The sequence below is a fragment of the Chiloscyllium plagiosum genome, unplaced genomic scaffold, assembly GCF_037043375.1.
Source record: "Chiloscyllium plagiosum isolate Xiang-an unplaced genomic scaffold, Cpla_swu_hap1 HiC_scaffold_10, whole genome shotgun sequence".
Classification (NCBI taxonomy): Eukaryota; Metazoa; Chordata; class Chondrichthyes; order Orectolobiformes; family Hemiscylliidae; genus Chiloscyllium; species Chiloscyllium plagiosum.
In genome coordinates, this window is record NW_028270148.1 from 94,698,135 (window position 1) to 94,712,064 (window position 13,930).

At 44.2% G+C, this 13,930-nt stretch overlaps 1 non-coding gene across 1 annotated transcript; it reads right to left on the reverse strand.

The window, feature by feature from the left end:
* Nucleotides 1-11,878: 11,878 nt before the first annotated feature.
* Nucleotides 11,879-11,960, reverse strand: trnas-gcu (transfer RNA serine (anticodon GCU)). The gene has a single exon. It is a non-coding gene; the product is annotated as a tRNA-Ser (tRNA).
* Between the last annotated feature and the right edge of the window lie 1,970 nt (nucleotides 11,961-13,930).

Genomic DNA, 13,930 nt, shown 5'->3' on the forward strand with positions numbered 1-13,930 from the left:
ATCAAATGGTTGAGAGAGAAAAAAAACAAGAACAAGTGGAGGACAAAGCGGAATTTTTTTAGTTCAGAGGAATTTGGCACAGTGGTTAGCACTGCTACCTCACAGCGCCAGAGACCCGGGTTCAATTCCCGCCTCAGGCGAATGTCTGTGTGGAGTTTGCATGCTCTCCCTGTGTCTGTGTGGGTTTCCTCCGGGTGCTCCAGTTTCCTCCCACAGTCGAAAGATGTGCTGGTTAGGTGAATTGGCCATGCTAAATTGCCCACAGTGTTAGGTGTAGGGGAATGGGTCTGTGTGGGTTGCGCATCAGTGTAGACTTGTTCGGACGAAGGGCCTGTTTCCACACTGTAAACAATCTAATCTTAACTGAATTACAACAGAAAGATGAAAAACTGAAGGAATTGCATCAAAAAGCGTTCACCGAGGAAGAGTTTTTGTGTATCTCAGAATGTTACTTTCTTTAAAATGATAATCTTGATGAGAAAAAAGAGATTATCACATGTTCGGGTGGATGAGAAATGGATAGAAATTCATCAAGTTGTATTACCGGAGGTGTACAGAAAGGAGGTGTTGCAGGTAGCACATGAATTGCCAGTCGGAGGTTATTTGGGTGGAAGGAAAATTCAAGCCAAAATGCAATAACGTTTTTATTGGCCTGGACTGTGTAAAGATGTAGTTGAATTTTGCTGGAAATGTCATGCATGTCAGGGAATTGGAAAACCTCAGGCAGTGATAAAACCAGCACCTTTGAAACCCATTCCTGTATTTGAGGAATCTTTTACAAATGTCATAAGTGATTGCCTCGGTCCCCTGTCTAAATGAAAAGGGGGAAGCAGTATATGTTGACCAACATGGATGTGTTCACTCAATTTCCCGAGGACATTCCATTGTGCAATATCACAGCTAAAGGGAGTGTAGAGGAGTTACTCAAATGTTTCCCACGATACAATCTAGCTACAGAGATACAATCAAATCAAAGGTCAAATTTTGCATCAAAATTATTCAGGGAAGTTATGGATAATTTAGGAATAAAATAATTCACATCCTTTGCATACCATCCAGAATCGCAGGGAGAATTCGAACAGCGACATCAAACTTTAATGACCATGTTAAGGGCTTATAAGTCAAGACAATCCAGAAGACTGCGATAAAGGAGTTCAATCTCTATTTTTTTGCAATTCGGGATACACCAAACAAGTCTATGAAATTCAGTCCATTCTAATCAGTTTTGAGTAAGAGGTGAGAGGATCACTAAAATTAATTAAGAACAAATTGGTGAGTCAGAGTTCAGAGACTACATGTTTGGAATATGTGTGATATTTTAGGGAAAGATGAAATAGAGTGGGTAAGTTAGCTCGACAGCATTTGAAAGTCGCACAGCATGTGATGAAACAGGAAGCTGTCAAGAAATCAAAAAGTCATACTTTTGTTTGTCAATGAAAAGTGTTAGTATTACATTCAGTGGTAGGTGTATCTTTAAACGCAAGGTTTAGTGGACCTTATCAAATTGGAAGGAGGTTGAGTGAGGTGAACTTTTTGATAAGAATGCTAAATAGAAAGAAATCTCAGAGAATGTGTCATGTGAATGTGCTGAAAGTGTATTTTTATAGGGGCAGAAAGTGATAGGAAATGCGGTTCCAACTAAGCAATGTCCTCGTAAACTTAACACTCCGAAGTTGACACAGATTCAAAAGAGATTGAATGCGTGCTCAAACACAACATGATGGGAGTGAGTTGCAGTGACTGGTGCCAAAACCAAATGGTACCCAATGATTATATTTGAACTATCGCAAAGGTAATGCAGTTACAAAATCCGATTCATTTCCTATTCCACGTTTGGAAGACTGTATTGAGAAGATGGGACAAGCAACTTACATTTCTAAGCTAAACTTACTCACAGGATACTGGCAGGTATCTTTACAAAAGAGTGAAGACAATTTGGCTTTTGAGATACTGAAAGGACTATACCAATTTGAAGTCATGCCATTTGTTAGGAAAAATGTGCCAGCCACATTTCAAAGGCTAACCGATAAGCATATTTCTGGATTACCTAATTGTGTGGTGTACATCGATGATTTTTAGTCACACATGGAAGGAAGATTTGCAGCATCTGTGGTGGAACTGATCCTCCTGAGAGCAGATGTGGCAGAAGCAGAGGAATTGGGAAAAAGGGTAAGCATTTTTGCAGGAGGCAGGGTGAGAGAAGGTGTAGCCCAGGTAGCTGTAGGAGTCAGTGGGTTTGTAGAAGATGTCAACTTAAAGTCGGTACTGTTGATGGAGATGGAGAGGTCCAGGAAGGGAGGGTGGTGTCTGAGATGGTCCAGGTGAACTTAAGGTCAGGGTGGAATCTATTGGTGAAGTTGATGAACTCTTCAACCTTCTCGTGGGAGCACAAGGTGGTGCCAATGCAGTCATCAATATATCAGAAGAAAAGATGGGGAATGTTGCCGACTCAACACGAACATCTTCTACAAACCCACCACAGAAAACACCAGATGGCTTCCTTCTTTAAAGACCGCAATTTCCCCTCCCATATGTTTGATGATGCTCTCCAGTGCATCTCATCCATTTCCTGCACCTCCACCCTCAAACCCCCTCAAACTGCAAGAAGGACAGAACCCCTCTTGTCCCCACCTTCCACCCTGCCAACGTCCCTCTAGATTGCATCCTCTTCTGCCATTTCCTACAAATGGACCCCACCACCAGAGATATACTGGGGAACCTTGATTATCCAAATGAGATGGGCAGGCACTATTTCATTCGGATGATTGATTATTCGGTTAATCAATTAAATACTTTTCCTCTGAGGCTCGGAGTTTTTAAAGTCTACTCCCTGTTCAGGAGACTGCAGCAGCACGCAGCAGGTGTGCCCCCACCCCCCCACCCCGTAGAACACTGCCCCACACCATCCCCTGACCCCAACACTGCCCCCGCCCCAGCCCCACCCAATGCCATCGCACGACCCCATCACCGCCGTCCGCCCAGTCCAACACAGCTCCCCGATCCCAACATCAACCCCCTCCCCCAACACTGCCCCCGCCTCCAGCCCCACCTAATACCGCCCCCAGCCCTACCCAACACCATCCCCCAACCCCAACACTGCCCCCGTCCCAGCCCCACCCAATAACGTCGCACAGCCCCATCACTGCCCTCCGCCCAGTCCAACACAGCTCCCCAATCCCAACACCGACACCCGCCCCCAACCCCATCTAACACCACCCCCCGATCCCAACACCAACCCCCACCTCCAACCCTGTTCATCACCGCCACCCACCCCGTCCAACACAGCTCCCCAATCCCAACACCGACCCTTGCCCCCAACACAGCCACTGACCCCAACACCTCCAATCGCCCCAACACCATCCAACACCGCTCCCCGACCCCAACATCGTCCAACACTGGCACCCCCAGTGCAACCCCCATTCGCCCCCACCCACTCTCTGGGGCAGCCAGATTGAACACCAACAACACGACTGCAGCTGCCTTTGTGGGGTAAGTCTCCAAGTAGCTGCAACTTCTTGACAGTTTCCACATTTGCCCTGTAGAAGACTATGTTGGAGAGATTATCTGGGGAAGGGCAGTTTAGAGTACACCCCTCTGTAAAATTCCAGGGAAAGTGTGGGAAGAGAGAAAGGGCGGGAGATCTGTCATTTGGAGATGGTGCCTGCTTAATCACTGTAAACAAGGGGGATCCAAGATGGCGGCGACCCAGCAAGTCTGAGTCTATAGTGCTCCTCCCAAGACCTGGGCAAAGTGGGCCACCCACCCCCACCACACTCACCAAATCATTTAAAATTGCTGTTTAATTTAATTAGTTGCTTAGTATTAAATTTAAACAATCTAATCGTTAGTAAAAACGACCAAAGGGAAGGGAGCCCGCAGCTCTCAGCAAGCAGGAACCCCTCCCCCACCCTCTCCAGCTGCAGCAGAGGCGTCCGCAGCCGCCCCCGCCGTCGAAAAAATATTCGCTTGCTGGGCCTTCCCGAATGGGAAGAAGAAGGCCACTTTACAGTGTTCCTCGACCAGCGGCTGCCACAGCTTTTAAACCTGGAGGCTGGATCAGGCCAGGCAAGGGTGGAATGGGCCTACTGGGTCGCAATACGCGGGCCCGGTTCGAACCAGCGCACACGCCTGGTCCTGTTCCGGCTGCAGAGCTATAAGGAGAGGCAGATACTCCTAGAAGCCTCTAGAAATCTTGGAAAAGATTCCCAAGCCATGATCTATAAAGGATCCAAGATCATGTTATTTCAGGACTTTTCCCCAGCTCTGGTCCAAAAGAGGAAGACATTCGATGAGGCGAAGAAGTGTTTAAAGGACCTAAATATTCAGTACTCCTTACGCTACCCAGCGACGCTACGCTTTAACCATGAAGGATCCGTGTATAACTTCGGATCACCGGAAAAGGCTAAGGAATTTTTGGACTCTCTTAGATAAATTGTAAGAGATAATGGATGTTGGTTTGCCTTCCCCCCCATTCCGGTTTATATCCCCCCCCTTTTTCTTTTTTCTTACCTTACTGTTTGATATTATCTTGGGGGGTGGGGAGAGGGATTTATTTATTTGTTCTCTATTTAACGATTTTCTCCCCCCCTTGGGTTTTATTTTATTATTCTATGTGTGTATATGTGTGCATATTTTTGTATATACATATGTATGTATGTATGCATGTATATATAGGGGTTTAGTTAATGTTGGTGGGGGGAAGTGGTTACCTTATTCTAGTTTACCTCTGTCTCTAGGAGCGGTGTTGTTTTTCCTTGTTATTTTTTATTATTATATTTAATTATTATTTGTTGAGGTTGTAATTTTATAGTTATATATGTTTATTAACTTTACCAAATATATCCAGGTGTTGGTTTGGTTGGGGGAGGGGTGGGTGGGTAGGGTGCTCACTGTTAACTCTAGCTTTGTATTATATCTGAATTCTCCTCATCCTATTGAGGAGCGCCTGGACCAAGGGTGGGGCATTGGTTGGGAGAGGATACGATGGACCTTTGGAAAGATAGTGACATCCCCTGGGAACAAGGTGGAAAATCTCCATTTAAATACATTTTTTTTATTATTTAGAAATAGTTTTTTATTATACTGTTGTGAGTGTATTAGAGAGCCTTTATTTTTGTGAATTTTATATGCTCAATGCTCGGGATGTTCTGGATAGGGTTTCCCCTCCCGAGGGGTCTCGGATTTGCCCGGACGATTATGGTTGATCAGTCGGTTAAGTGGTGCACCTGGAATGTCAAGGGGAGTAATTCTCCAGTCAAAAGGAAGAAAATATTATCAAATCTCAAGAAAGAAAGAGTTGATATAGCTCTCCTACAGGAGACACACCTGTCGGATAAAGAACACTTGAAATTACGACAGGGTGGATTTGATCAGGCCTTTTTTTCTTCTTTTAGCTCAAGAAAGTAGGGGAGTTATTATTCTTATTTGGAAGAATTTCCCTTTCAAAATCCTAAATTAGATAAAAGACGAATCTGGACGATATATTTTGATTAAAACCCTTATAAATGGAGAGGAATATGGGATTTTAAATTTGTACTGCCCCCTTGCACACCCCTTTAAATTTATAACGGAAGCCTTCTCAAAATTGATGGCTCTTGGTGCCCGTCATATGATTATAGGGGGAGACTTTAATTGTATTATGGATCCGGAAATAGATAGGATTCCCAAGAGTACTGCAGGAGTATCTCCCAGATCTAGACAATTGATGGATCTGAACAAAGAATTAGGATTAGTAGATGTATGGAGATGTCTTCATCCACAGGGCAGAGATTTTTCTTTCTACTCCAATCCACATAAATGTCATACTAGAATTGATATGTTTTTTGCCCCCTCGATTTTTTTAAATTCTATATCATCCTGTAAAATAGGTAGTATAGCAATTTCCGACCACGCTGCTGTATATATGGAAACTAAGGCGAGGAACAATGGGACATCCCCTCGGCATTGGCGTATGGACCCCTTCCTAATGAAAGATAGTAAATTTGTAAAGTACTTCTCTCAAGAATTTAAAACTTTTTTAGAAATTAATTCAGGTACAGCTAGCAACCCATCAATGATGTGGGAGACCATCAAAGCTTACACGCGAGGTTTGATCATCACCTACTCAGCGACCCAGAAAAAATTAAAGGGAGAACGACAGCGTCTGCTTGAAGCCCGCTTAAAAGCAGCTGAAACAGCATACGCTGACAGACCTTCAATCATCAAATTGCAAAGGATTATGGCCTTTAGGGCAGCTCTAAACACTACGCTTACCCAAATGGCTAAGAGGGAAATATTATTTGCAAAACAAAGGTTATATGAATTTGGCAACAAACCGGGTAGATACTTAGCAATTCTTGCAAAGGAGAAAAAGGCCCCTCAAACTATCATGTCTATCAAGGAAAGTACAGGTATTTTGACTCATGATCATAAAAGGATTAATGCAATCTTTAGAAAATTTTATTTTGATTTATATAAATCGCAGGATCGTGAAGACAGGACTAGGAGGATGCAATCATTTTTTAAAAATTTGACCTTTCCAGGCCTAACTCCGGAACAGGTATCGGTCTTAAACACTCCTCTAACAGTCCAAGAAATACTTGACGCAATCAGGCAACTTCAGAGCGGTAAGGAACCTGGCCCAGATGGTTTTCAAGCTGAATTCTATAAAGAATTTACAGAAATATTGGCTGGTCCACTTATGGACATGTATAACTATGCATATAGTCAAGGCTGTCTCCCGCCTTTGCTGAAAGAGGCAAATATCTCTCTTATCCTTAAAAAAGGAAAGGATCCAGAAGATTGTGCGTCATACAGACCAATATCCTTGCTAAATGTAGATTTTAAAATCCTTTCTAAAATGTTAGCATTGAGACTAGAAAGGATACTGCCACATATTATAAAGGCGGATCAGACGGGGTTTATTAAGGGCCGTAGATCATCCAATAATATTAGAAGGGTTTTGAATATGATTTAAGCCTGTCATCAGGGAAAGATACCAGGAGTAGTAGTTTCATTAGATGCGGAAAAGGCATTTGATAGGGTTGAATGGTCATATTTGTTTTACACATTGGAAAGGTTTGGCGTTGGAAAGGTGTTTACCAAATGGGTCTCATCATTGTATAGTGATCCCAAAGCAGTTGTGGTTACCAATGGATTAGGTTTGGATAGCTTTAGTGTGGGTAGGAGCTGCCTTCAGGGATGTCCCCTCTCGCCATTGTTATTTACGCTAATAATTGAACCACTAGCAGAAGCTATACGAGCTGATCCTAATATAACAGCCCCGAGGATTGGTACAGGTAAACATAAAATTACCCTTTTTCCAGATGATGTTCTTCTATTCCTCAGTAATCCTCTGATGTCCGTGCCTTGCTTAATCCGAGTTATTAATACATTTAGCGCATTCTCAGGCTATAAAATTAATTTCTCAAACTCGGAGGCTATGCCAATGGGTGGCCTTGCTATGATACCCCACTTATTGGATGGATCCCCATTTTCCCTTTCGTTGGTCCCTGGAGGGTTTCTTATATTTAGGTATTTTTATTTCCCCAGTATTTAGTCAATTATACAAGGCTAACTTTGTGCATTTACTAGAAAGGATAAGGCAGGACCTCCAGTGATGGGGAGACCTTCCAATTTCCTGACTGGGTAGAATAGCACTAATTAAAATGAATGTCCTGCCCCGTCTCCTGTATCCTATGAGAATGCTTCCGGTGATGCTGCCGAGGCTGGCACAACTTAAATTATATGGCTGGTTGGGTTCCTTTATCTGGAATCATAGACGGACCCTCATTAAGCTGAAGAAGCTACAGCTTCCACAGGCAAGGGGAGGATTGGTCTTCCCAGATTTTAGGAAATATCAGTTAAGTTCCCTATTAAGTTAATAGCTGATTGGGTCTTGTCTGATCCACAATCAATCTGGCTGAACATCGAGGCTTCTCAAGTAAAATGCCCATTTATTAACCTTTTATTTTCAGACAAGAGGAAAATCATTACGGATCACTGTAAAAACCCTATAAAACTAAACACAATTAAAGCTTGGAATATAATGCGGCAAAATGAGGGCAACTCACATAAAACATCCCCCTATACGCTGATAGTGGGAGCATGGGGATTCCAACCGCCACTTTTAAACTCTGGAGATCCAGGGGTATCTCATGTCTAGGGGACCTATTTAAAGATGGGGTCCTGATGTCTTTTGAACAGCTGCATCAGAAATTCGGATTACCTAATGGAGACCTCTATCGATACTTCCAAATTCAAGATTATATACAGAAGAAGACTACGTTATTAGATAGTCTTTATAAATCAGATAGAGAATGTAGAGTACTACAACCAATGGGGGTATCCTCCATCAGTACTATTTATCATTTACTACATGATGAAATATCGGGAGATATGGACAATCTGCTTAAAACATGGGGTCAGGAATTGGGACTAGAAATCTCTATAGAAACGTGGAATGACATTTAGGAAAACGCCAGAAGAATCACCATCTGTAACAGAACTCAGGCTATCCAGCTGAAGATACTTCATAGGGCCCATATAGCACCAGTTCGACTGGCAAAATGTAAGGCAGGAGCATCTCCAATGTGTCCCAAATGTAAAATAGAGGTGGGCACTCTTATACATTGTCTAGGGACCTGTCATAAGATCCGTAGATACTGGACTAAAGTAGCAAGTACCCTGACAGAAATTTTAGGAACGGAAATTAAAGTGGACCCTGTATCTCTCCTTTTGGGCTTTTCGAACTTTCCCTCCCTGGATATGCACGGGAAGAGACTCTTTCTGTGCAAGGAAAAATATTTTGGTAAACTGGGTGGCTGAGGGCCCCCCTGGACTTTCAAATTGGCACAGATTATTTATGGAATGTATTCCCCTTGACTTCCTTACAAATATGGTGCACCGAAAGACCGAATTATTTTATAAAATATGGCAGCCCTTCCTGAATTATATGAATACAGATATTTCGGCTATCCTAACAAGGGCTTTTATTTAATTGAGATTACGAACCTGGCTGGTCCGGGGCCCCTTGGGAGAGAAATCCCGCATGAATATGGGTTTTGTTACATTTGATGTTAACACATTCCGAGCATGTATCTCACTACCCAATTTCTATGTTATCCGTTGTTTTTTTTTTGTTTTTTTTTCTCTTTCTCTTATTTGAATAATGTAAGAGACTTAAATATACACTCTGATTAGTTGTAGGTTAGATTAGTAGTTAGTTGAGTTTTGTTTTTTTTCTTTCTCGGTATTTTTCTTTTGTTAAGTTTTGGTTATTATATATTTAAGATTTAATTGTATATCAATGTTTGTACTTGAGAGTTTTGTTTATTTTTGGAAACTTGTAAAAATGTTAAATTTCTAATAAAAATATCTATTAAAAAAAATCACTGCAAACAAAAGACACAATCACTGATGGAGACACGTCTTTGATGTAAAGTTTCTATCGGGACCTCGAGATCTCCTTCGGGTAATCTGATTTTTGGGTAATTGGTATTCGGATAATTGACGTTCCTCTGTATTTCCCTCCCCATCCCTATCCACTCTCCATAAAGACCATTCACTTCACGACTCCCTTGTCAGGTCCAAGCCTCTCACCAACCCCCCCCCCCACCCCCACCCCCCATCCCCTTCTGGCACCTTCCCTTGCCACCGCAGAATTTGCAAAACCTGTGCCCCTACCTCCCCCCTCACCTCTGTCCAAGGCCCCAAAGGAGCCTTCCACATTCATCAGAGTTTTACCTGCACTTCCACACATGTCTGTTACTATATCCGTTGCTCCCGATGTGGTCTCCTCTACGTTGGGGAGACAGGACACCTACTTGCAGAGCGCTTCAGAGAACATTCCCAGGACACCCGCACCAACCAACCCCACCACCCGTGGCCGAACACTTCAACTCCCCATCCCACTCTGCCAAGGACATGCAGGTCCTGGGCCTTTTCCAACACCACTACCTAATCACCTGACGCCTGGAAGAAGAATGCCTCATCTTCTACGTCGGGACCCTCCAACCCCACGACATCAATGTCGATTTCAGCAGTTTCCTCATTTCCTCTCCCCTCAACTCATCCCAGTTCCAAACCTTCCAACTCTGCACAGCCATCTTCCTTCTCACCTATCTTATCCACCCTCCTCTCCGACCTATCACCTTTACCCCCACCTCCATCCACCTACTGCATTCCCTGCTCCCTTCACCCCCCCTCCCCCAGCTCCCTTCTCCCACCCCCACCCCCATTTATCTCCCCACTACCTTGGATCACAACCTCATTCTTGATGAAGGGCTTTTTCCCGAAGCGTCAATTCTCCTGCTCCTTCGATGCTATGCTTTTCCAGCACCACCCTCTCAACTGTATCATCAGATTAATGACCAGAGTGGCCTTTCTCCTGAGATAAGGTACAGCAGCTGCCAACTGATGAATTGTCCACAGCAGCATCCATCCGTAATAAATTCACATGATTATGGGAAGAAATCATATCTTATCAGTTTACAATCTTTGACAATTCCCTCTCCCTTCAGTAAATGTCCTCTGTCTCTACACTCTGGTGTTTCCTGCTCCGTGATCAATACCCAACTGGTATCACCTTGTCTTCGAGCAAGTATCCCACCAGGTTCCGGCGGGTGTTCTGGGGGGGTGTACTCACACTTTTGCCCCTACAAAAGTCATCAGACGTTGTAAGTTTATTGGGAGGATGTAACTGGTCACCTCCTCCATACATTCTCCTCATGGGTGTCCCTCCTTTCAGAGGCTGATTATTCAGATTATACAATGCCTGTGGCAGCACTTTCAGCCACCCCTCTAGGGAATGATTAGGGGTCAATAACTGAATGTGTTGTTGGAATAACCCATTCATTCGTTCTACGAAGCCAGCCGCTTGAGGGTAATAAGGAATGTGGAACAGCCAATGTAGCCCGTTGTCCACAGCCCATTGCTCCACCCGCTGACCTGTAAAGTGTGAGCTATTATCTGATTGTCTTTCTGATAGTTCTCCACAGCAGGATATCAACTGTTCTCGGCCTTTAACAGTGTCACTCTGATTGTCTTTGATTGTTGGGAAAGTTAACATGAGCCCAGAGTAAGTGTCTATCATGGTTAACAGATATTGATATTGTTGTTGTCACGGTAATGGGCTAACATAGTCAATCTGCCAGATTGGAACAGGCTGATCTCCTCGTTTGATTTATGCCATCAGCTTTCTCAGCAGTGATGTGTGTTTCACCTTTTGACAGATCTCACACTTACCAGGAACTTCTTTCACCAGCTTGAAGGGGAAGTGCAAATCTCGATCTCTTGCCCAATGCAAGTGCCATGTTACCCTCAATGTCCTGATTTTTCATGAGGCCATATTCCAGTGTGGTACTCTTCAGATGCATCTTCAACTGTTCTGGCTTTTACTATTCCGTCTACAGTCTTGTTGCAGATTCTGAACCATCCTTCCCAAGGCCATCAGCATGGTACACAGTAATTTCCATGTGCTGTGCCTTCGCCCATATTTGTTTCCATAATTCCTGTTCCCCACAGGGGCTTTCCATCAATCTTCCAGTCATGTGACTGCCAGATTAGATTAGATTAGATTACTTACAGTGTGGAAACAGGCCTTTCAGCCCAACAAGTCCACACCGACCCACCGAAGCGTAACCCGCCCATACCCCTACATTTACCCCTTACCTAACACTACGGGCAATTTAGCATGGCCAATTCACCTGACCTGCACATCTTTGGACTGTGGGAGGAAACCAGAGCACCCGGAGGAAACCCACGCAGACACGGGGAGAACGTGCAAACTCCACACAGTCAGTCGCCTGAGGCGGGAATTGAACACAGGTCTCTGACACTGCGAGGCAGCAGTGCTAACCACTGTACCACCGTGCCGCCCACTGAAAATCACTGATAGCACCGACGAGAGTGGGACTCGAACCCACGCGTACAGAACACAATGGATTAGCAGTCCATCGCCTTAACCTCTCGGCCACCTCGTCACATGCCAGGTTGGCATCCACACAGCCACTGCCCATGAGTCAGTATAAATCCAGACGCTGACTCACCTTCTCCAGCACTAGGACCACAGCTGCTAATGCTGCATACTGGCTCAATCCCCCACCTCCTTCACTGGGGATAATCGTCAGTGTGGAGTGATTAAACACAGCTACTCACCACAGCCTCTGGCCATTCTTCCATGTGGCTGATCCATCAGTGAACCAAGCACAGTGACAGGATCTTTGGGCAGTTGTTCGAACGGAAGATGCACAGCCTGGTCAGAGCTTGCAGTTTAGTCACCTGGTGGGTATTCAGCTATTTATTCAAGGAGTTTGGTAACCCCTTTTTTATCTTTCTTGTCTCGATCAGCTATGTATCATTTCCGTTTTACAATGGAGCTTTGTTGGACTTTACCGGCCGTGTGGGTCACAATGTCAGATAACACCCCCATCAGAATTGGTAACTCAGGGCTGAGGGACAGTTTGTCCTCACCAATCTGCCCTTCAGATTGGACTGGAGCCCAGTAACAGGCCAGAAGTTGCTTTTAAAATGGAGTGTAACGTGTAGCTGCTTCAGTCAGTTTTCTGGATTAGAAGTCCAAAGGTATTGCTTTTCTCTTTAGTCTCTGCCCTAAGCTCCATGTGGGCTCCATCTTGTATCATCGATACTTATCATTCAAAGGGGAAGCCAGGTATCCGAGGGGCCGGGGAAGCGCTACTGCTATAGCCTCTTCAGTGGCTGCAAATGCTTTCTGCTGTTCATCGCCCCATTCAAACTGAGCTTTCTTTCAAGTAATGGCATATAAACATCTTAGTAACATGGTCAAGTCAAGTACATGTCTACACCAATATCTGAGTAGACCTATACATTTTGGTGTCTCAGCCTTGCTAGTTGCAACTGCCATATTCCTCAATTGTAGATTAAGTTTTCTACCTAGATCATAAGACCATACGACATAGGAGTGGAAGTAAGGCCATTCCGCCCATCGGGTCCACTCTGCCATTTAATCCTGGTTAATGGGCATTTGAACTCCATTTACCCGCACTCTTCCCATAGCCCTTAATTCCTTGTGAGATCAAGAATTTATCAACCTCTACTTTGAAGACATTTAATGTCCCGGCCTCCACTGCACTCCTTGGCAATGAATTCCACAGGCCCACCACTCTCTGGCTGAAGAAATGCCTGCTCATTTCTGTTCTAAATTGACCCCCTCTAATTCTAAGGCTGTGCTCATCTCCCCGCCTAACGAAAGCAACTTCCCAGTGTCCACCCTTTCTAAGCCATGCATTATTTTGTAAGTTGCTATTCGATCTCCCCTCAACCTTTTAAACTCAAATAAATACAATCCCAGGATCCTCAGCTGTTCATCGTGTGTTAGGCCTACCATTCCAGGGATCATCCGTGTGAATCTCCGCTGGACACGTTCCAGTGCCAGTGTGTGCTTACTGAGGTGTGGGGCCCAAATTTGGACACAATATTCCAAATGGGACATAACTAGAGCTTTATAAAGTCTCAGAAGCACGTCACTGCTTTTATATTCCAACCTTCTTGAGATAAATGACAACATTAAATTTGTTTTCTTCATCACGGACTCAACCTGCAAGTTAACCTCTAGAGAATCCTGGACTAGCACTCCCAGATCCCTTTGTACTTTGGCTTTAAGAATTTTCTCACTGTTTAGAAAATAGTCCGTGCCTATATTCTTCTTTCCAAAGTACAACATCTTGCATTCACATTGAATTTCATCAGCCATTTCTTGGACCACTCTCCTAAAATGTCTAAACTTTTCTGTAGCGTCCCCACCTCCTCAAAACTACCTGCCTGTCCACCTAGCTTTGTATCATTGACAAACTTCACTAGAATGCCCCCAGCCCCTTCATCCAGATCAATAATATATAAAGTGAACAGCTGCGGCCCTGAAACTGAACCCTGTGGTGCACCACTTGTCACCAGCTGCCATTCCAAAAAAGAA